Source organism: Cervus elaphus, chromosome 32 (genome assembly GCF_910594005.1).
Source record: "Cervus elaphus chromosome 32, mCerEla1.1, whole genome shotgun sequence".
In the NCBI taxonomy this organism is placed as follows: Eukaryota; Metazoa; Chordata; class Mammalia; order Artiodactyla; family Cervidae; genus Cervus; species Cervus elaphus.
The window spans coordinates 19477455-19501172 of record NC_057846.1 but is presented as its reverse complement, the minus strand read 5'-3'; the positions used below and the strand labels follow the sequence as shown (position 1 = coordinate 19501172).

The 23718-nt window shown below is 35.3% G+C and overlaps 1 pseudogene; it reads left to right on the top strand.

Annotated features, from left to right (window-relative positions):
* The first annotated feature begins 481 nt into the window (after positions 1–481).
* Positions 482–1129, top strand: LOC122687762 (annotated as a pseudogene).
* The last annotated feature ends 22589 nt before the right edge of the window (positions 1130–23718 follow it).

The window sequence follows — 23718 nt, the reverse complement described above, 5'->3', positions numbered from 1 at the left end:
GCAGATTTTCAACAGTTTGTCTAATGACAATCTTGAAAATGAAAGAACTTTTTTGGAATAGATTTTTCCAAAAGGCAATGCTTCCATCTTCTTGCTTCCAACTTCTTGGGAATCTTCAGAAAAGTGACATTCTTTTTTATGTTGTTTAACTGAAATAAAGGATTAAGAGGTTGATACAGAACAGTTTTCCCTGGGTATCTATCTACAGATTTGAGCAGATTTTGGCATGATTTGTTTTTGAAATAAAGAGTAGTAAGATTAAGATTATGGATTATAATTTTCTTAACTATTCAATGACAATTTCATGATTGTTGAGTATAGATGTGAAAGGGTACTGTTTACTGTCACTCCATCATATCTATCCCTAATTTTGACATTAATATTTCCATACTGGACTTCACTATGACACTAGTGTTAAATGAGAATGTTAGCAATCAGTATTTTCAGAAGAAAACTGTAGAATTTCATATTAACAAAAAGCATGAAAGATGGCCAGAAGATAATATTCCATGGTGAAGGAGACCAAGAACCAGGATTGGAGACAGAGGATATTATCACCGCTTTAGATCAGAAGGACCATATTTTTAACTAAGCAGGAGAATACCATCTCGTGTGCATGAACTTGGAGATGGCTGAAGTTTTGTGTGGCTTCCAAAAGGCAGTCTACTCTTGATGACCAAACCATAGTCATCACTTCTCATCCAGGTCAGATTGTCAAGCATAAAGACATCAAGTGTGTGCTAAACGAAGGCATGCCAATTTATCATAGACTATATGAAAAGGGCTGCCTAATCACTGAATTGAGGTTACACTTTCCCAAGAATGGCTTTCTCTCCCCTGATAAACTCTCTTTGCTAGAAAAACTCCTGAGAAGAAGGAAGTAGAAGAGATTGATGAAACAGACCGAGTAAAACTAGTGGACTTTGATTCAGCTCAGGAAAGATGGTGTCATTCAGTGGAGAAGCATATGAGGATGATGATCATTCTTGAGGTGGTGCTCAGTGTCAGACTTCTTACTAAGGCCAGGAGTGAAACTCACTGCTGGCATTTTATTTTTAATAGTAACAGAGTGAAGGACTATAATCATCATACTTTCACTACTTGCTATTATTTTAATATTCAAGTATAGCAGTGTTTGAAAAGTTAGATGAAGATTTTACTTGCATATAAAAGTTTAAAAATACCTCAAAATATTGGATATTTCAAAATACTCAATGGATTGGCCTTAAATGCAAAAAAAAAAAAAAAAGAAATGTAGAATATTCTATTCTTCCAACATTATTAACATTATGTTCTCATACTTCTCAGCATAAGATGTGGTTCCACCTCAAAACAGGGGAGACTATTTTAAATATTCATTGGAAGGACTACTGCTGAAGTTCCAATACTTTGGCCACCTGATGCAAAAAGCCAACTCATTGGAAAACACCCTGATGCTGAGAAAGACTGAAGGTAGAAAAGGGCGGCAGAGGGTGAGATGGTTAGATAGCATCACCGACTCAGTGGACATGAATTTGAACAAACTCCAGGATATAATGGAGGGCAGAGGAGCCTGGCATGCTGCAGTCAATCCACAGGGTCACAAAGAGACAGACATGACTTAGCGACTGAACAATAACAACATCTTAAAATACACAAAACTTCAAGATATTATTTATCAATTTAATTGTATTATAAGTAACTTTTTGTTATGAAGACAGAGTAACTTTCTTCCAAAAAACATTGAGTTGCATCAAAATGCTTTTTACACAAGAACTGTACATTTTAGAACTAGGTAAATGAAGGAGATTATGAATTAGTCATTTGCCCCACTTCCACTGGTACCATGCCAGCTCCATCTCTTTCTAATTTCACTGTTGTTCATTTATAGAAATCACTATTTATTATGAGTTCTTCTGATATTAGGAAGCTCCCTCCTTGTTTTGATTGCACATATTTTGGAAGCAAGTCATGCCTTCACTTGAATCCAGCTTCTTTATACATTGTTTTATAGCTGGATCAAATTGTTATTTAAACCCCAGGTTGGATCAGCAACATAATCTGCTGGGAAACACCATACTGGGAGAACAAAGCATTAATATTTATTGAAAAATTTGTAGACAGTGGCCTCAGTTATATATCTTTGACTATTTCTGAGGTACAAAATCTGTTTTACTGATGAGAGAATAAGAACTCTGAGATGAGAGATATTTGGGAACTTGTTCAAAGACACAGTGTCAGGGTTGATATGCAAACTGTGATCTATCAGGATTTCAAAAGTCTTTATTATTTTCATTGTATCTCACTAATCTTCATTCTAGGAAGTCCAAGTAGCAAACTGAGATGACAAAAGTTTTTTAATCCTTTAGACTGAGATGGAAGATATTTGAAATTCTTATCCAATGTGAATGCTTCATGACCCTATTGAACTACAGATTACCATGGTTCCCACCCTTGGCCTTTTGCTAATAACTAATGTGACCTTGAATAATTCATTTCATCCTTTTCAAATTTAGTTATGCATACATAAAATTTAAAGAAAACTCTTCAAACATGAAATTATCATTACATCTGTGATATATTATTTTATCCTTATTCTAATTCCAAAGTAGAATTTTAGTGAATATGTTAATTGCATTACTTTTCATATTTTTCTATCTTTGAGTACAAAGCGTTATAATTGTTGCCATTTATTGTTTGAATGTTCTGTTATTTGATTCAAAATAATATAAAATTTTAAGTTACTCAAATAAATGTCAAATTGACTATATATATTTAATATTAAGAGAGTCACATATCCACAAATGGTGAAGATCAAGACTCATAAAACTCAGTCTCAAGTAACTGCCAGAGTGAAATTCACATAATTTTATAAAGCAACAATATTCATGTAATGTGCCCAACCTAAACAATGGATAGCTAATTTATAAAATCAATATGTGCTAAGCCCACAAATTAAATCATATTACTCATCATGCAAGTAAAACTAATATAGTAATTGTCATTACCCATATCTCTCTATTAGAAGCAAACAGAAAATGATACTGGCCATGGCTAGTACAATGAGGACACAATAACAGTTGACATTTACCAAGAAAAAAAAAAGTAAATTCCAATGTTTTCCATTACTAACTTCTCCGTGCCATTATCATTTGATTTTTTAATTTAAATTTTCAGATTATATGGAAGTCTCTGAAGTAAAATTTCATAAAAGCTTATATGACTTCTCCTGATGTAGTTACTTGTTGTAACAATTCGGTAAATCAAACAGACAGCAAACAGAAAGAACATACGGTAAATGGAAGTTATTTAGCTGGGTGGAGGGCTCACAACTAGTCAACATATCACTATATATTCAATTATTCTACTTCTCAGCATATTATTAAAAATGGAAATATCTTTCACAGAACTAGAACAAATAATTTCACAATTTGTATGGAAATACAAAAAACTTTGAATAGTCAAGCAATCTTGAGAAAGAAGAATGGAACTGGAAGAATCAACCTGCCTGATTTCAGACTATACTACAAAGTTAGTCATCAAGACAGTATGGTACTGGCACAAAGACAGAAATATAGATCAATGGAACAGAATAGAAAGCCCAGAGATAAATCCATGCACCTATGAACACCTTATCTTTGACAAAGGAGGCAAGGATATACAATGGAGAAAAGATAATCTCTTTAACAAGTGGTGCTGGGAAAACTGGTCAACCACCTGTAAAAGAATGAAACTAAAACACTTTCTAACACCATACACAAAAATAAACTCAAAATGGATTAAAGATCTAAATGTAAGACCAGAAACTTTAAAACTCTTAGAGGAAAACATAGGCAAAACACTTTCTGACATAAAACACAGCAAGATCATCTATGACCCATCTCCTAGAGTAATGGAAATAAAAGCAAAAATGAACAAATGGGACCTAATGAAACTTAAAAGCTGTTGCAAAATGAAGGAAACTATAAGCAAGGTGAAAAGACAGTCTTCAGAGTGGGAGAAAATAATAGCAAATGAAGCAACTGACAAATAATCTCAAAAATATACAATCAGTTCATGGAGTTCAATACCAGAAAAATAAACTACCCAATCAAAAAATGGGCCAAAGAACTAAACAGAAATTTCTCCAAAGAAGACATACAGATGGCTTACAAACACATGAAAAGATATTCAACATCACTCATTATCAGAGAAATTCAAATCAAAACTACAATGAGGTACCATCTCATGCTGGTCAGAATGGCTGCTATCCAAAAGTCTACAAACAATAAATGCTGGAGAGGGTGTGGAGAAAAGGGAACCCTCTTACACTGTTGGTGGGAATGCAAACTAGTACAGCCGCTATGGAGAACAGTGTGGAGATTCCTTAAAAAATTGACAATAGAACTGCCATATGGCCCAGCAATCCCACTCCTGGGCATACACACCGAGGAAACCAGATCTGAAAGAGACACGTGCACCCCAGTGTTCATCGCAGCACTGTTTATAATAGCCAGGACATGGAAGCAGCCTAGATGCCCATCAGCAGACGAATGGATAAGGAAGCTGTGGTACATATACACAACGGAATATGACTCTGCCATTAAAAAGAACACACTTGAATCATTCTAATGAGGTAGATAAAACTGGAGCCTATTATACAGAGTGAAGTAAGTCAGAAAGAGAAACATCAATACAGTATATTAATGCATATATATGGAATTTAGAAAGTTGGTAACAATGACCCTATATGTGGGACAGCAAAAGAGACACAAATATAAAGAACAAACTTTTGGACTCTGTGGGAGAAGGTGAGGGTGGGATGATTTGAGAGAATAGAATTGAAACTTGTATATTACCATATGTGAAATAGATAACCAGTCCAAGTTCAAAGCATAAAACAGGGCACTCAAAGCCTGTGCCCTGGGACGACCCAGAGGGAAGCGATGGGGGACACATGTACACCCGTGGCTGATTTGTGTCGATGGATGGCAGAAACCACCACAGTATTGTAAAGTAATTAGCCTCCAATTAAAATAAATAAGTTAATTTAAAAAAACAGGAATATAAATGGATAGAATTATTTCGGTGATGAAAATGTGTGATACATCAAGGAAGAATCAATTCTTAAATACTAACCATCTTGAAATTCATGTTTCATTATTTTTGTTTACCTTACAATTTTGAGCTAGGTAAAAGTTAAATGAAAAAGATAGTCTTTTTAAATAGCAGTTGGTGATAATGGAATTTTATTTAGCAAAAAAAGAATAAGCACATATGTGTAACTATGGTAGATAAATAGACATTAAAATATATACTTTCTATATTGTAAACTCATTAATGTACATAAATTAAAAGTTAATGACACTATATAATCATTGAACAGAAATTTAGTACACTATTGACATCTTTAGTCAGTGTCCAACATTTAACTCACAATTTGTGACTGGAAAGTAAATGTCCTCTTGAAATAAAATATCATTTTATTTTTGTATAACCCACTAGAAGGTGAAGCATTTTAATATATAGGTACATTAGGGGTGAGGTTATTGATTGAGGAAAAGTCACAATTTGAGAGCCAGATGTGCTCTGAATCCCCTTTAAAATACATCCTTATTGAATTAAAGAAGCATCTAGCTCTTCCTTTGTTTAATTAAGTAGGTGCTAATGTAAGTCAGCCCCATAGCATTATACCCAAGTTCTATTCTGTGTAGAGACTCAAAGACATTGCTTTATTGTTATCATCAACGATGATGGTGTTTTTTTTTACCACAAATTTTACCACCACTATGATCATCATCTATATTATTATAACTCTAAAACTCTCATAACTCAAAGACTGTAGTGTTAGGAGCAAAACTAAGTTCATCCAAAGTGTAGAGGAGAAACAAGGTTTGAATACAATTTTAAACAAGGCAGCATATGCTCTTTACTGCTAGGTGATGGCAGCATTATGTGGCAGGCAGCAATCGAAGTGAACATGACTCAAAGGCAAAAAACGTAGAGTATAGATTCCAAAGTGAAGGGACAGAAATATGAACATCAGTTGACCCTGCAAACCACAGTCCCAGCTGCTCCCCAGAAGACATCCTGCAAGTGAGAAGTGAGTTCTCAATGCTATCTGAATTTAAATCAAAAGAATAGGAAGCAAACTCTCCTTATGCTTTGAACACAATTCTTTAAAATCAGTACCATGTTCAAGGCCATTTATTGTATTTTTATCAAAATACAATTATTTGCAATATGATTTAATATTTAAGTTAATACATAGGGATATATAGTTAACATATAAGAAACCTTCCCAGGTTATTCTAGTATTATGAATCACTTCAAATCTGATATATTTGTAAGTTTTCGATATCCAGGTTTCATGTCCTGATTTGGCAGATGTTTAAAATACCTGTACCATATGGGCTACTAAAGATAACACTATCAAATTCAGTATGTAACTCCTCATGTTCAAATATATCCTATTCAAATATTTTAAGTCACAATGTCCCTTAATTGTCTACTGGAAGAAAAATATACAACCTTACAACTCACTGGTATCCAGGATTTTTGGAGGTGACCCATGTACAATTTTGAACAAAATAATGTTCCTGCCGTAAGAAAATAATATTCTAGAGATCAAGAAAGACAAGAGAAGCAAGAAAGACAATAAGTAGATACATTGCATTAGTCTAACTGCATTAGATTAAGATGTTGGTAAAGACGGTAAACAGTGGTGGAACGGCAATAACTTCTCAGTAACTGATTTCCACTAGTGTTTGAATGCGTGATTCCATTTAGCATGATGAGGGAGAAAATAGTTTACAGTTTTGGCTTGGACACACGTTATATGAGATGTCCATAAAACAAACAAGGAAACTGAGTTGTATATACATATCCAAAAAGCAGAATAGCGGTCTAGGCTGGCTCTAAAAACATTAGGAATTATTAACAATTAGGTGGTATTTAAAACCCCAGGAAAGTAGATGGCCCTCAACATGGTACATTTTGAGATAAAGGTAGAAAGGTGGTAAGCAAAATGGTGAATCCAGAATTTCAGCCTGCAAGGAAAGGGTAGAGGAAAGACAGAAAATAATAATGTAAGCAGCCAGCAAAATCTAAAGGATGCCCTGGCTCCATGAAAGTGTTTCAAGGAAGAGGAAGTTACTGACTGTTGAAACCTCCTGGAAAATCTATGCAAATATAATCAGGAATCTCAGGGTAAAGCAAAATTCATTGGTGTTCCTGATGAGAAAAGCTTCAGTGAATTGTTAGGGAAAGAATTCCGTTTGGGGTGGATGGAGAGGTTGATACAAAGAGGAAAAAGGGATACAGAAAATCTATCATATACTTTTGAAGACAAGTTGGGAGATGGAGAACAAAGGGGAAGAATTCCTTGAATAAGGTTGGGGAAATGAGATTCACAATATTCAAGAATTCTTAATAGGAAGAAGGTGAAAAGATTGGTATAGATGTATGCTTGCATTTAACAATCAACAACCGGGAAAGTGGTGGCCAGTAACTTCCATTTCTCCATCATGTGTGAGGAAAGGATACCCTGGAGTAAAAAGGATGGGAGGCTTTGTCAAGGATTTTAGAGAAAGGATGCAACTGGTTATCTCAAAGTGTGGGACAGGAAAATATGAGAGAAAATAGCATGACTACAAGGAAGTGTTGACTATTCATTTAAGTTTAGTGTTCTGTGAATTCTAAAAACTAATAATAATAATTCCTCCAGAACTTAAAGTTGCTAATGTTTTAGAACTCTAGTTGCAATCCTGGCATTTCTCTGTGCCTTGCCAAGTACCTGTCAGCTCTTACATGCCTACCAGTTGCCCTTTACAGATCTGCTATTTTCTAATTCTTTCTGTGCTTTTTTAAAACACGTGTACTTTGTTTCCTCAGGGCTTCCCTGGTGATTCAGATGGTAAGGAATCTGCCTGCAATGCAGTAGACCCAGGTTCAGTCCCTGGGTCAGGAAGATCCCCTGGAGAAGGGAATGGCCACCCACTCTGGGATTCTTGCCTGGAGAATTCTATGGACCGAGGAGCCCAGTTCATGGGGTCGCAAAGAGTGGGACATGACTGAGTGACTAACACTTTCACTTTTCACTTTCACTTGTCTCATTTTAACTTGTTAGGATCTCAGTAGAAAAAGGAAAAAATCAGTATATATGGATCTATAAAGCTATTTACCCGTTATTAGGATATGTGTATTCACAGAACCCTATGTGTTAGACTTCACTCTAAAATTAACAATTGTGTAATACGGTGATTATACCTCCCTTTAAAATCTCTCACTGAATTCTGGCATCTCCAGGATGGAGTTCAAACACCACAGTTTTTAATTTAAGGCTTTTATGTTCCCCAGTTATAGCTTCTTTCACCCTGATCACCCTTCATGCAACATAGAAAATAAGAATATGCACATCACTTTTAATTATATCATCTTAAGAATCACATTAAATATTTCTATTTAAATGTGTATCTATTCATCTAAGATGTTCATAAATAACTGCATTTCTTTTTTCATTTAGCCTTAAGTCATGGATATTTCCACATGCCACTGGCCATTCCCATACACTGAATTTCATGTCTACTTAGAGTTAACTCCTATGAAACTGTGATGATTTATCTTACACTATACTACTTTGGGGGCACATGCATCACTTTTAACTATGCACTTTTATCCACAATGCTGTGATAACTGCTTTCCCTGAAAAGTTTTAATTCATCTCTGATTGTTTCCTAGAACTTAAGTAACTTGGCCAAGAGATAGGAAGATCTTAAACACATTGACAAATTACCACTTCAATACCTTTTACTGGGTAATATACCCATCAGAACTAAATAAGATTATCTATTTCCTATATCACTGTCACCTCATGTTAACATTTTCAAAAAACAACTAATTTCTCATGGAAAAAGAGCCAACACCACCTATATACACCACTAATCTATCTTTATGACTGAAGAGTGTGGAGTTCAATGTGGGCATCTGTTATGTCTGACAGTTGTATGATTCCATACGCCTAGATTAAAGCATTAAATAAAGATCTAATGTTTGAATAAATAAAAATTTCCTGATGCTTAGGTCTGTAACTACCTATGATACAGCTCCCTCTGATGAGCTGCAGAAACCCAAAGCTCAATATATTAGAAGTTAAACTCACAAAACTTCCCCAACTTTATTAGATCCACAGTCATCCCGAGTTACCCACGTCCAAAAACTTCAGAGTCATTGTCAGTGTCTCTATCTCAATCTGTATTCAATAAGCTACCAATTTACAGATTATTCTTCTTCAGTATATCCACTGAGTCTCCTTCTTAAGTTCCTTTAGTCTCTTAGTTCTGGTTTTGTTTTCTATCTGAACTATAGCATTAGCCCCCTAAGAAAGCAGTCCACCATGGACAACTCTTTCTAACCATCCCATAGGCTACACAGGGTTTTCTCAGCACTACGGCTATGGTGGGCTAGGTACTCTTTGTTGTAAGGTTCTCCTTCATATTGCAGGATGCTTAGCAGCACCCCAGGCCTCTCTATTCACTAGATGCTAATTAGAACATCACCAAACATGACAACGAGAAATGTCGGTTGTTATTGGTTACTTGCTAAGTTGTGTTCGAGTCTTTGCGATCTTATGGACTGTAGTCCAATAGGCTCCTCTGTCCATGGAATTTTCCAGGCAAGAATACTGGACTGTGTAGCCATTCCCATCTCCAGGGCATCTTCCTGACCCAGGGATCAAACTCGCATCTCTTGCATTGGCAGGCAGATTATTTACCACTGAGTCACCAGGGAAGCCCAGAAATGTCTGTAAATATTATCAAATGATACCTGTGAGGCCATATTGTCCTCCACATGCCCCCCTGAGGATCACTGACCCATACATTAATGCTTGCAGTTCTTGTAGGTTTCTTCATTTCCAGGAGACCAAAGTCCAAATTTATCATGACATTCAAGTTTCTTGAAATCCAACATCTTTCTACTTTCCCCTGCTTCGTTATTTTTATCAGCTCTATTTCTTTCCTATCTTTTCCCTCAAGTCAAGTAGAATATCTTGATATTTTGTTCTGTTATACAAAGAACCTACCCGTTTTTCAAGATTCATCTCTCTTGTCATCATTTTCATGATTCTTCTCCTAATTCTCATGTGCTTCCATAGCTCTCTTACAGCACTTAGTACTTTGTTCTTTATTATTGATACGTGGGCTACTTCTTGAGAGCAAGAATTGCTTTCCATTGATCTCTGTACACCCAATTCTGAGCACAGTGATCAGCCTATGGTGGGAGTTTGATAAATACTTAATGAATTCAAGTTGATTGCTTGATTGCTTGATTGATTGATTGTTTCAGGTGTATACACACTTACCAACCTCAGCAGAGCTAAAGTATAGTGTTTGGTTTTTAAGAGAACAGCTGTAAATTCTGGAATCATATAAGAGCACCTCACTCTAAATACTTACACAGTATTCTTTGCATATTTGAAAATATTTTTATATACTATACACATATATACTTTTCTGATTCAGTCCTTTCATTATTTTATATAAGGGTTAACTATATAGAAAACATTGTGACATTTTCACTAACATAAATTATGCCTCACACACATAAAAAGTCCCATTGTATACATACTGTATGGTTATATTTTGTCACTTATCTGACTCTGGCTATCATGTCTCTGAATTTCCCCCTACTCAACCTGGATAATCTTGAGTGATGCAAAATTCCATTTTTTGATTGAATGCATGCAAACTAAACAATTAGCTGACTTATTTACTTCTACTGAACTGTAAGTGACAATTTAAGAGGAACGTGGAAAATGAATATAGCTTCAGAAGCCCTCAAATATTCCTACTGACTATTCACAAAAGTAGAAGAGATAATGATGAAGTACCTCTAAAGCGTATCAGTGGGTTTCCTGCTGTTAGAAGTAGTGGGTTGAAAAAACATATCAATAATTATTTCGTGGGAAAAGCCATCGGCCATTATCTGGGTTTGTGCGGAGGTCAACATCATAACACAGGTGAGGTCACCCTTGAGGCATTTTTCTCACATACCATTATCTGTTAGTGTACACAGTTTAAGGCAGTAGTTTAAAATACTCAATAAGTATTAATAATTTATTAAATTGCCTACATTAGAGAGGTGAGAAATGCTGTTATTTTCACATAGTCAATAGAGAGGTACAAGAAGATATTAAATGACTCAATCATTGAAGCAAAGTCAAAAAGTAGGGTTTATGTTGGAACAGACAACTTTCAATAATAAGCTCCTTTCTAGAAGTCAGTGATTGGTCTTTAAGCATTTAGCATCTAGGGTTAGATCTAACAGAAAATACACAGAAACTAAAAGTAATTAAATTTAAATATTTCAGTGACAGGAGTCCTTTAATTTCTCTGTAAAGGCCTCACAGAGACTTCTCCATGTTGAAAATTTTCAATGAATAACCTTAAATAACAAGAAAAAACAATGCCATCCATAGTACTGCCTCTTCTATATAATTAACAGATTAAGTTTATTATCTCTGGTAACAAATCATTCTTTCATTGCTTCAAAAAATTCAGATGTACAAACCATAATCTGTATAGTAGAGTGAGAGGAGACATTTGCTCAAAGTCTGATTTTAGTTCAGCTTCCAGCTTGACTACTGATTAACTGTAACATCTAGAATAGCCACTTTACAGATTTTAGCCATTATACATCTCAACTCCTCTTGTTTTCCCAATTTTGGGTTAAAAGGCAGAAGTCACTTAAAGGAGAAAAGAAAAACATAATCACATAAGTAGGAGAATTTATACATTCTTCTAAATGTCAAAATTTCTTGGGGAAATGGAGCTATGGAAATTTCCTCACCATTCAACCCTAAATTGTGATTGTTTAGCTGGTACATGGTGTTTTTGAGAGGGGGAAAGGAAGAATTGAACTAGACAGCTTGAAAAAATTAGGTAGACAATAAAATATAAATTTTGCAGGAAATATATTCACCTCCTTTCAGTGACAGAAAATGTAAAAATCATAACTGTGAAATTTTTGACATGTCTGACTATGAAAGAACCATGAGTCTCTTTAATCCAAAAAATATATCATACTTGGAATGGCTTACAGGTAATGAAAAAAATGTAAATGATAGAAACAAAACTGATGACATCATTTAGGGTTTAACAATGGAAAAAGAATATTCAAAGAAGCCAGTTTCTATAGGTCAAATCACAATTTCTCATTCACTGTAATTGCAAATATTAGTTCCTGAAAACAACAGAAAATGAACCAAAGAGAACAGCACCTTGGCAATGCAACAGTCAAAGAAAGGTAATGCATTTAAATAAAATCACATGCATGTGTCCAATTGCATTGTAATTGAAATGGTAATTTGAGGGCTAAGCACAAAATTATCTTAGGTATAGAATATATACCAAAAAATTATAATTCTGGTCATAACTTGACAGGCTTTTGAAATACTCAGTGTGAAAAGATGGATGCTTGAAATATGAGAGAAGAATGGAAGGCAGAAAGGACTGTCATTTCACTTATCTCTGTAGTTATTTTCCTAATTATTTTATTCCCAAGATTAGCTTAAGTGAAATCCCATTATTCATTATGTAGAACCTTTATCCTTTTAAAAAGGATAAAGGAAATACTTATTTCTAATTCTCAAAATTACCTTCTATGTTTTTTCTTATATTTTAGACTTAAATGTTAAGAATACCTTTTCAATAAAAAAAAAAAAAGGTAACTTATCAATGAAGTACAATTGAAAGTGGGTGAATATAGAAGAGTAATCAACAGGCCTTCGCCGTGGGAGAAAAGAAGGGTTGTTTTTTGTTTTTAGTACCTTGAAAAGGGATCATACATGACAAGGTACAAATTTCAAAAGTAATTTTGCTGACTCCTTGACAAAGTCCTGTTATGCACTTTTCTTCTGTTGAGAAGAGGAAAGAGTTGAATAGGTAACTATATTTTTAATTTTAATTTAGGAACTTCAAAGAGCAAAGTATATGAGACTGCTACATATACTACAAGTATATGAGAGATCATCCTCTTTTATTCTCAAAAGACACCATTAGGGGTCACTCAATAGCACTGGGGTATTGACTCTCTCTCTTAAATGAACTGCATGCAGAATTTGGTGCAATTGTTTTAGCATTTTAATCCTTGAAGGGTCTCCATGCTTTGTCCCCAACAAAAAACAGGGGACATCTGAGCTTCCCTCTGGGAGCAGCTAAAATGTATTAAGCACCCACTGTGTGCAAAAAAACTCTACTGGGTATTTCATATATATATTACATGATGTTTTTTCATATATATATTATATGATGTTTAAGGATTATAAGTGAGGTGAGATTAACTCATTCCGCGTAGACTAAGGCTCCATGAGATTTGGTAGATGGCATGAGATCATATAAGTCACTGAAGTAAGCGGAGGGAGCAAGATTCGAGCTAAGACTACAAGCACACTCTTCTCTATGGCATGAACCCTTTTAAGTTAGTATACTTTTATGACTGGTGCATGATTAGGATTTCAGAGTTTCCTATATTGAGTATGGCTTCCCTCATAGCTCAGCTGGTAAAGAATCTGCCTGCAATGCAGGAGACCCTGGTTTGATCCCTGGGTTGGGAAGATCCCCTGGAGAAGGGAAAGGCTACCCACTCCAGTATTCTGGCCTGCAGAAGTCCACGGAGTGTATAGTTCATGGGGTTGCAAAGAGTCAGACACGACTGAGTGACTTTCACTTTACCCTGAGTAACAGACCACTTAACATTATAGATCTTTGCTCCTCGTGACTAAATGTGGAAAAGGTTTCTGCATTTGAATTCAACTGAGCTAAAAAGTCTTCATCAGTCATTACAGTGTGTAGATAAGAAGCCAAGAGCTGATTGGGTTTTGTTTCTGAGCACTTGGGCAGCATAGTAACTATCACCAATATAAGTCAGAAAAGGCTTACCACAGATTAAAAGATTCGACCTAAGTTATCAGGACCCCACAACCATATTTACCTCTGCAAGCTGTCAGGCACACAGGGTCCTAAGTTACTGTATCCCTAAAGAAACATTTGAAGAAATTAAGTCCTTAGAGGAGCCTGGTGGGCTACAGTCTATAGAGTCTCAAAGAGTTAGATATGACTTAGCAAATAAACAACAACAATCCTTTACTTCCCTCCTACACAGATTTTCAATGAAAACAATATTAGTAACAGTGTCGTTCCAGCCTAATGTGGTTTTGCTGGTAGGAAGGCAATGCTCACCCACACAGCCCAAAATAAAGGCTGGGAAACACTTCCTACTGCTAACGGGCTACTTGAATCATCAGGCACTGCCCTAATTAACACACTTAGTGCTGCCTGCCTTGTTGGGACACCCTCTTCTCATAATCACACAATATCAGTGTAAGGGTCCCTTCCACAAATAGTAGACAATTCCTAAGCTTCACTCTGACCGGACCATTTCAGGTGATATGCCCACTCTTGAGCAAATTGACCAGGTTTCATCTCCAGGTCCTGCCCCTGTAGCTGGAAGCGGTCAGCTTCGCTTAGGCACTTGTGTGATGTCAGTGAGGGACCCAGGCAGCAGGGGACAGCTATGTAAACGAGATGGTGGCTTTGTGACCTAGAGTGACAGGAAATGGTATCTGGGAGGCAGAGTTTACAATATGTTTGCTACACTAGAGACAAACATGAGGAACTCCAAATTTAGCTCTCTTTATTGCATAAGATGTTTTTAGTAAAAAAAATCTAGACTGTGTCTCAACTATTCTCTATAGAAATCTTATGGTCCAAAGGAATTCTGAAATAAAGGTTTTCAAAATCAGATTCATTAATTCCAGGGCTTGACTGCTGTATATATTCACATATTCTTTGTATTTGACCTAAATTATAAAGGGGTAAGTATTTTTGGTTGCAAGCATATGTTGGTTTTGTATAATTACTGTCATCTTTTCAGGAACTTTGTTTTTACTTCTGTGTATCTGGTGTTACTAGGCAGGTATGTAATAGATGGTTAGGGTCTTCGGATGTGTAGCTGAGTTGATTCTTCATTTATTTACAATCATCCTGTACATATATCTGTTTACATAGTTCTAACAAGCATTTTAATGTTACAACAGTGACAATCTGATTGACTATTCGGAGTATTAACACCAATGTACTTAATAATTTACAAACTTATCTAAGAATATTAATGCCAGCTACATAATAGATACTGTATAAATACTTCTTCAAACCATGGCATAATTTACTGAAGTATTTCATCTCTTAAACAGTGATTTTTCTCTTTTAATTATTTGGGATTCTATAGAGCAAATTATTGGAATTTCTTAATGTTGTTACATTTAAACAGATTTTCATGATATACACAAAATAGGTAGGTTTCCTTTTTGCAATATGATCAAAAAAAAAAAAAGAGCAGAAAGAAAAACTATTAATTAGAAAAAGTACACACATATACATTGCCTGCAAAGAAGAGCTCCTGGGAAACATGTTTGTTTTGGTCTTAATCAATGGTTTTCCACTGAGATCGTATTTCCCTCACCCCCAGCAGCCCGATGGCAGTGTCTCCAGACGTTTTTGGTTGTGAAAACTAAGGGGAGATGCTACTGCCATGCTATTGGCATCGAGTGGGCAGGAGTCAGGGACCCTGCTCAATATTTTAAAGCTCAGGACAGTTCTGACCCACAACAAATCATCCAGCTGTCAACGGTACCAGCGTTGAGAAACCAGGTGTTGACCTTGTCCATAATTTATTTTTTAAAAATAAAGAAAGCTTCTATGAGAAGTGATAAACCTAAGCTGATCCCAACGTAGATTTGAGACCTAAATTCACACTGTAAATGAAAACATTCAATGTAAAGAATGTTCTCTAAGCCATCTCTGTGATGGTTAATTACATAAGTGGTAGAACTTTGAAAGACATTGCACTGGCTAGGCTTTTCAGCAATAATCACAAAGGCAAGAAAACATTGGAAATATTTGAAAATATCTAAAATTTAATTGAATTTAGAGTGTTTACATTTAAATATATATATACATTTAAATATATATACATATTTAAATATATATACACACATATATATGTATATATATATACATTTAATTATATGTATTAATATATTTTATAATTTATAAAATTATATATATTTTTATATATAATAAATTATATAAAATAATTATATTTATATAATTATATTTATAAATTATATAAAAATATATAAATTTATATAATTTATAATATAAATTATATATATTTAAATATATATATACATATATGTGTGTATATATATATATACACACACATTTAAAACACTGGGGAAAAGTGGTATTAACCTAGAATGTATACATATGGATGTATTTGGTATTAATAAAATCAACAGTGAAAAAAATTCAGGTTAAAAAAAAAATTGAGAGGGTTTAACAGAATAATTTAACCCTACTAAAAGAACATTTATAGACATGTCTGAGGTATAAAAACTATTGATGATCAAAGAAAATTCGTGAACAGAAACTTAAAGAGGATAAATTAAATTCAAATAGAAATATGAGCACTACTAGTAAAATGAAATTAATTCGCCAAAGCATAAAGATGGACAGTCAGAAATCCAGTTTTATACATTCCAAGGAACAAGCTTATATGACCTTGTTCTACATGCATAATGTCAAAAACAGCAGAATCCATTGCATGTACCTCCTATCCTGAAGCCGGCACTAAGGTCCTTCAGTAAAAATAGAAAATAGCTTTTAAAAACATACAAGTGAAAAGAGAAAGAAGCGTCATGCGTGCTCATGAACTGCTCTTATAGTGCTTTCAGAGAACCTCCAGGAAGCCTCCTGACAGAAATGCTGGAAACAGCCCTGCCTCCTGATACCTTTGCATCTGTTTCAGGCTGAGCAAAACTTTACTGAAGGACAAGATGAACCCACAGAGAAATGCTCAAACATGCCATTTGAAACCCTCACTTGGTATTTAATTTGATAGTGATAGGGCACCACTTACTTAAAGAACACTTAGCCAAAGTGGAACCCCCGTAACATTTTCACATTGGCTTTCTTTGAATCGCTGACCATTCTGGGAAATGCAGGCGGCCCTAAGCAACGCTAACGCAGCTGTCTCGACGCCCAGGTTACCAACAGGAAGGTGCCAGAGTCTCAGGTCTGGAGAAGAAAGAGTCCTGCTGAGAGATCTTCCGCAGCAGAGACAGCGAAGAGAGGCCTCAGTATAGGATCTACTTGAGCACAGAAGAGCAGGGATGAGAAAGGAGGGAACGTGCGTCACAAAAAATACAAACTACACTGGATACCCAGGCATCAGAAAATGGTATTTCAGCAGTTCCTGAATGCGAAAAGTGAGGAAGAAAAGAGTGTTTTTTGTTTGTTTGTTTGTTTGTTTTAATGAGGTGCCATTTTCTAGGGAAAACTGTTGACAGTAAATTGGGAGGATCTTTTGTATCAATTCCCTATGCCCAATGAGGGAAGGATGGGGCTTATGGAAAAAGTAAAATGGAACCAATAAATACCTTCCCTAGAAAATTTTTCAAAGACTGAGAATCTATACATTTCCTATGAAAGAGTAAATTTTCTATTTATATTTTGCATAGAAGAAAACCTTAGGAAAAATATAATTTGGTTTTCTGAGAAAACAAAGGCTCTATCTATCTCTATTATGATGTGTTTTTTCCCCCAATCAGCTCACCTAAATATAACTAAATATTCTGAATACAGTTAAGTAGATTCCATGAGACTAACATTCTTAGGTATTTATATTACTCTCAGCTATTTGGGGCTTCCCTTGTGGCTTAGCTGATAAAGAATTTGCCTGCCAGGAGACCTGGGTTCAATCCTAGGTTGAGAAGATACCCTGGAGAAGGGAAAGACTACCCACTCCTGTATTGTGGCCTGGAGAATTCCATGGACTGTATAGAATCAGACACGACTGAGCAACTTTCACTCACTCATTCAGCTATTTGAGTTTAGCTAGCAGACCCTGAAATTATACACTGTCCAGTGGTTTTCTTGGGGACTTTTTCTCTCACTTTTGTATTCAGTGTTGAGAACTACATTTTTTTTTTCTCCCAGTATGACAAGTATATTGCCATTCAGTTGGAGTTAAAGTGGATCTATTATCCTAAGATTTAGTTCTGTTATTTAGAGCTTAACCTATTTTATTTTTTTATCTGTCTATAAAGGATAGAACACCTACTACAGAGTTGTGAATTGCAACTCCGATTTCTGAAGTACATGCTACTTGACTTTCTGGATAGTAACAGTGGGGGAGAGGTGATGCATGCAGCTCTACCCATCTCTTCTTACTGCTGCTAATGCTGGCCATCTGCTCGCTGGAGATGACTTCTTGTGCTGAATCCCAACCACGCAGTCACTGAAAAATCCATTGGCATGTACCTGCCTGTTTCTATCAACTATGGACTTTCAGGCTCAAATATATATATATATATATTCAGTTTTTAACAAAAGAGAAGTGAAAGAAAATCTTCTATCTTCACTTTCAGATACTGTTCTCTGCAATTTAACTGAAACCTAAAGGAATTTATGGCTTCCCTGGTGGCTCAGAGGTTAAAGCGTTTGCCTCCAATGTGGGAGACCCGGTTCAATCCTTGGGTTTGATCCCTGGGTCGGGAAGATCCCCTGGAGAAGGAAATGGCAATCCACTCCAGTATTCTTGCCTGGAGAATCCCATGGACGGAGGAGCCTGGTAGGCTACAGTCCACAGGGTCGCAAAGAGTCGGACACGACTGAGCGACTTCACTTTCACTTAAAGGAATTTATACAAATAACTGGATGCTCTGAACTCTCTTGATACTCTTGAGTATCATTGTGTGTAGTTCTTTTTTTTTTAACTACAAGATATTCTACATGATCTATATATATCATATTATATCACATTATATATATTTATATATATATACACATATATATGTGTGTGTGTGTGTGTGTGTGTGTGTGTGTGTGTGTGTGTATATATATATATTTTGACCACCTGGCTTGTCAGATCTTAAATCCTCATGTTTAGGGATTGAACACATACCCTCAGCAGTGAGAGCACAGAGTCTTAACCCTTGGATTGGTAGGGAATTTCAGTCCCTTGATTCTTTTTTTTTTAGTCCCTTGATTCTTAAATCAGAGGTTGGCAAGTGTGAAAGGGTTAGTCACTCAGTCTTTTCCAACCTTGAGATCCCTTGGATTGTAGCCCACCAGGCTCCTCTGTTCATGGAATTCTCCAAGCAAGAATACTGGAGTGAGCAGTCATTCCCTTCTCCAGGGTATCTTCTGAACCCAGGCATTGAACCCGGGTCTCCTGCTTTGTAAGCAAACTCTTTGCTGTCTGAGCCATCAAAGAAGCCCAGAGGTTGGCAAACTTTCTGTCAAAAACCATATAATAAATATTTGAGAATTTTCAGCCTTGACTGTCTGTCACAACTACTTATCTCTGCTTTTCAAACAAAGGCAGCCACAGACCACATGTGAAAAAATGAAATGAGTCTGTTTCAATAAAATTTTAGCTATAGTCACTGAAATGTCAATTGGCAATTTTAACTCATTTTCACTGATAACAAACTATTTTTTAACCTTTCAAAATTAAAAAAAAAAAAAAATTGCAAGCCATAGAGCAACAAGCAGTGACCACACTTGGCCTATAGGCTGTGTTTCTAAACTTCTGCCCTTAAGTCCAGTATTTAAACCTCCAGATCTCTCACTTCTTCCATCAGAAACTTTCCCGTCTACACTTTCCATTTAAGAACAAGACAAAAACACGAAGCATCACTACACTCTGTTTCTACTAGAAAGCACAGGCAACCTTTTGAGTATTAAATATCATATTTATGTATGTGATCTCTCCTTTGGAAGCATACCTTCATGCTAGAAACACTGAAGCTCTCTGTACAAGCTTCTTCATAAACAATGCATCTTATTTCTCTGATTGAATATTTTGAGTATTTTTTTTTATACTTGGTAAGTATTTCTTACCAAGATGGTAAGAGTCAATTCTGCATTGTGATCAATGCAAGAAACATGCCATTTGCACATGACTCTCCAGCAAGTTCAAAGCAGCCTTAGATTTTTCAACATGTACCCAATATGGGTGGAAAATCAATAGAGAATCAGGCCCACAATGACTCCAAACAATCACACTGCTACTGTACATGCAGTAACAAATTCAAGATCAAAGCTGTTAGAAATTAAGTTCTCTGCTACCACGGCATCATGGCAATATTTTTCTGGGGAAGCCTGAGGATTACACAATTGCCTTGTCTCAAGGTATCCATTTTTCCCCTCTGAACTGCTGACAGGATTATCATTTGTATCCTTGCCATGACTAAATAAACTGCACCTTTAGAAATTAGTGCTTACCCCAATGAACTCTGCAACAAGGAAATCTATAAATAAATTGCTTAAGGTTACTTATAAAAGCAGAATGCAAATACCACTCTTTCAAATTTTAATCATAAATGTTTTCCCAACATTTCCATCTTTTTTTATAATATAATTTATATCCCTGACAGGAAGCAACCATCCTATTTTTTCAGTGGTAGAATACTATCATAGGCAACTTAAAATCCTTGAGGTAATATGACCATTCAGGGTCAGAGGATCCAGCTTTCTCAGCACACAATGCATGAATGATACCCAAATTACTAACAGGGCTAGTTACAGATCAACTGCATAGGAGGTAAATAATTAAACAGATAAAAAAATAAATATTTAAAAGCAGGGAAATAGAAAAGTAAATACATTTCCTTTGTCACTTACTCTCCAGTCACTCTAATGCCTGAACAAGCCATACGCTCTCTCATCCTGTCTTTACGCATAAATGCTTACTCAGCTAAGAACATCTTCTCCCTTCACGCAAAGGCTAAATATCTACTGCAAGCCCAAAGGAGTCCAAATGGACTTGACTGATCTCTCCGGGCAATAAAGCGCTCCCTGTTGAGTTTCCATACAGTCGCGTACATGTTGATTACCGAAGCCCTTACTGGATGGTTGTAATGAATGTTGTACATGTTGGACTTGAACAGACAAGATTCTTTCACTATATTTGCATCCAAGTCACCTACAGCAGTGTTTGTCAATAAATTCTCAGTGAACACATAGATGAAACTCAGCAAGCAAAGCAGCCAGAGAGATGATTCTGACGCAGCCCTATCTGTACACACAAGTGCCGCTCCAGCTGAGCATCTTCATCACCAAAGTCAACTGGCAAAGTTCATCGGTGTAAAAGAAAGGTAGTTTCAGGTTAAGATAAACATTAGCAAGAGCAATTAAAATATTAACAACAGCATTAATGAAATGATAAGTTACTGTTTGTGTGCCACTCTGCTGGGCTCCACAGACATTTTACTTTCCTTCCCAGCGTTTGCATGTGAATGGGGGCTCCGCCATGCATGTACAATGTGCAACACCACATATTTCAAGGCCTTTATTCTTTTCCCCGTCTCCCCAAATTACTATCCAGCCAACAGCAGCACAGGTTATTTCCTAATATTCACACTCTGCTTGAGAAGGAGTTCTAATTCTGTGCTATTCTTGCACGCCTTTCAGTCTAAATCTAGCTTGTCAGGAAATAGGAGTGGGGCAGTTTGTATAATTGTTAGAATGGAATCCATTGCAAATTACTCATCATCCACGAGTACATTATGAAGGGAAAAGATAAAAAGCTAAGCAGAGAGGAAGAAGTGCAGTTATCAATGATGATTCATTTCAGTGTAATACTGAGTTCTGGCTTATCTTCTGCTCTTCTGTAAATTACATTTGTGAAAGGCGAAGAATCTTGTTACATTTTAGTTAAGTTATATAAGCATGCCTTATACAAGTTAATGAGAATGACTTAAAAGGAACAATAAATTTCTTTCTCAATGAAAATGATTATAACTATGTCAAAAGATGTAGCTTTTAAAATGATTAAATAGTATTTTCATTTAAAAATAATGTTCACATTTTAGTTATTTTTAACAAGGTCACTGAAGAATCTGATACTCTAACGTAGTTAATATTAAACTGCAAAATAACACCATCTAATGTGTTGGTAGGAAATGTTATTTCATTTTAATGTAGAGAACACATTTTTAATGGCACTCTCAAATTTTTCCATAATGATCCATTCACTATGCATTGCAAAAATGTAAGCTCCAAAAAGATACCTTTGGTGAATTTAAAAATGGAGTTTTTACTTCAAACATCACTGAAACTATTTGAAACATGCACAGTATTATTTATAGCTTAAAGTTACTATCATTCCTCTAAAGATTTCAGAGTGAGTGAAGAATTTTTCTTTTAAATATATATTTCAGGTTAATCCATTTAAATTTTATTTAAAGTCATCAACTGAATTATATACATAAAAACTGTAAAATAACTACAAATAAAATTGTAAATTTGTTTACAGGCCATTATTTCCAACACATTTATCAGTTGTGTAATTACCACTCTATCTACTATTAAAATAAATCATTGTGTCCAGGTAATCTTTATTTAAAAAGTACAGTCAAAGAAATTACTAATTTATTGCCAGCTGTTCCTACTTTATAATAAGATGCATTTCATGTACATTAACATCCCTGATGAAAACAGATGGCAGTAACTTGTTTTAACATTTTTTAAAGTATTAATTATTTCAGTTTAATTTCTGTTGTGTTGTACAATGGGCTGTTTAAAAGGTAACATGTTCAAGCTCAGAATGAATATTTGTAGCTCATTTATAGCAAGACGATAAGTGCAATTCTACTGTCATTTTAATTAACTCACTCTGGATCCATCTAAACTCATCATTATTGACCACTGTTGTTATAAAAATTCTCTAATAATGCTGTATTTTGCAAAACAAGAAGGAACCCTAATCATCCTTAATAACGAAGCTGAAATATCTTCTGCGGCATCTTAGAAGCAAAGTTGTCCATGGAGTCAAATATTAGACACACATGAAATTTGAGACAGTTCTTACCTATTTACCTTGTTATGATTAAAAAATTTTTTCCTCTTTTTTGTAGACTACCAAAAAACTGAAAATTTTTATTTCAAGACGTAATGATTTTAAGTTTCTTAGTAAACTAACTGATGACTAATATTTAATATTTATTCAGTAGTTAGTAACTGGGCTAAGTTCTCTGCTTATATTTAACAAACTTCATATTTTATTGAAGATATATAAACTCATGACTAACAATGTGTTGAAAACAAAATCTCAAGAATTGTTTTGGGCTTGGAAAATCTTGTTTTACTTAAGTTATTGAAAAAAGATTAATGCCTGAAAACTAGTCTTTAAAATCTCTGTAGCTGCATATCTAATATTTGAAGTGCATCCATCCACCCACTCATCCAGTATATACTAATGAAGCGTCTATAGAATGCTATGCATCTTCTTAGCCACTGGAGACAGTGAGGTTGATAAAATCTGCAATACCTCTTTCCTCATGCAACTTATATAAAAGGGGCAAGGTGAATCCTAAACAAATTCACAAGTAAATAAATAACATACACAAGTGATGTTTTCAGTATTTTACAATCAGGATATGAGAACCAGAAAGCCCTAGAATAAAGGTTGCTATTTTTTTTGAAGGTCTCACAAATTTCACAAATAAACATTTAGCATCTCTTCACAATCTATGGAGAAGAACCTGAGACCGCTGAGATATATGCTAATTAAATGGATGAGGCCAAGTCCAGAAGGCTATTCTTCCCTTTGAGAAAAGATTGAAGCATTCTGGGAAAGAAAATTATTTTGGAAATTTTGGGAAGAGGGGCTTACACTATTTTTTAAAAGAATTTT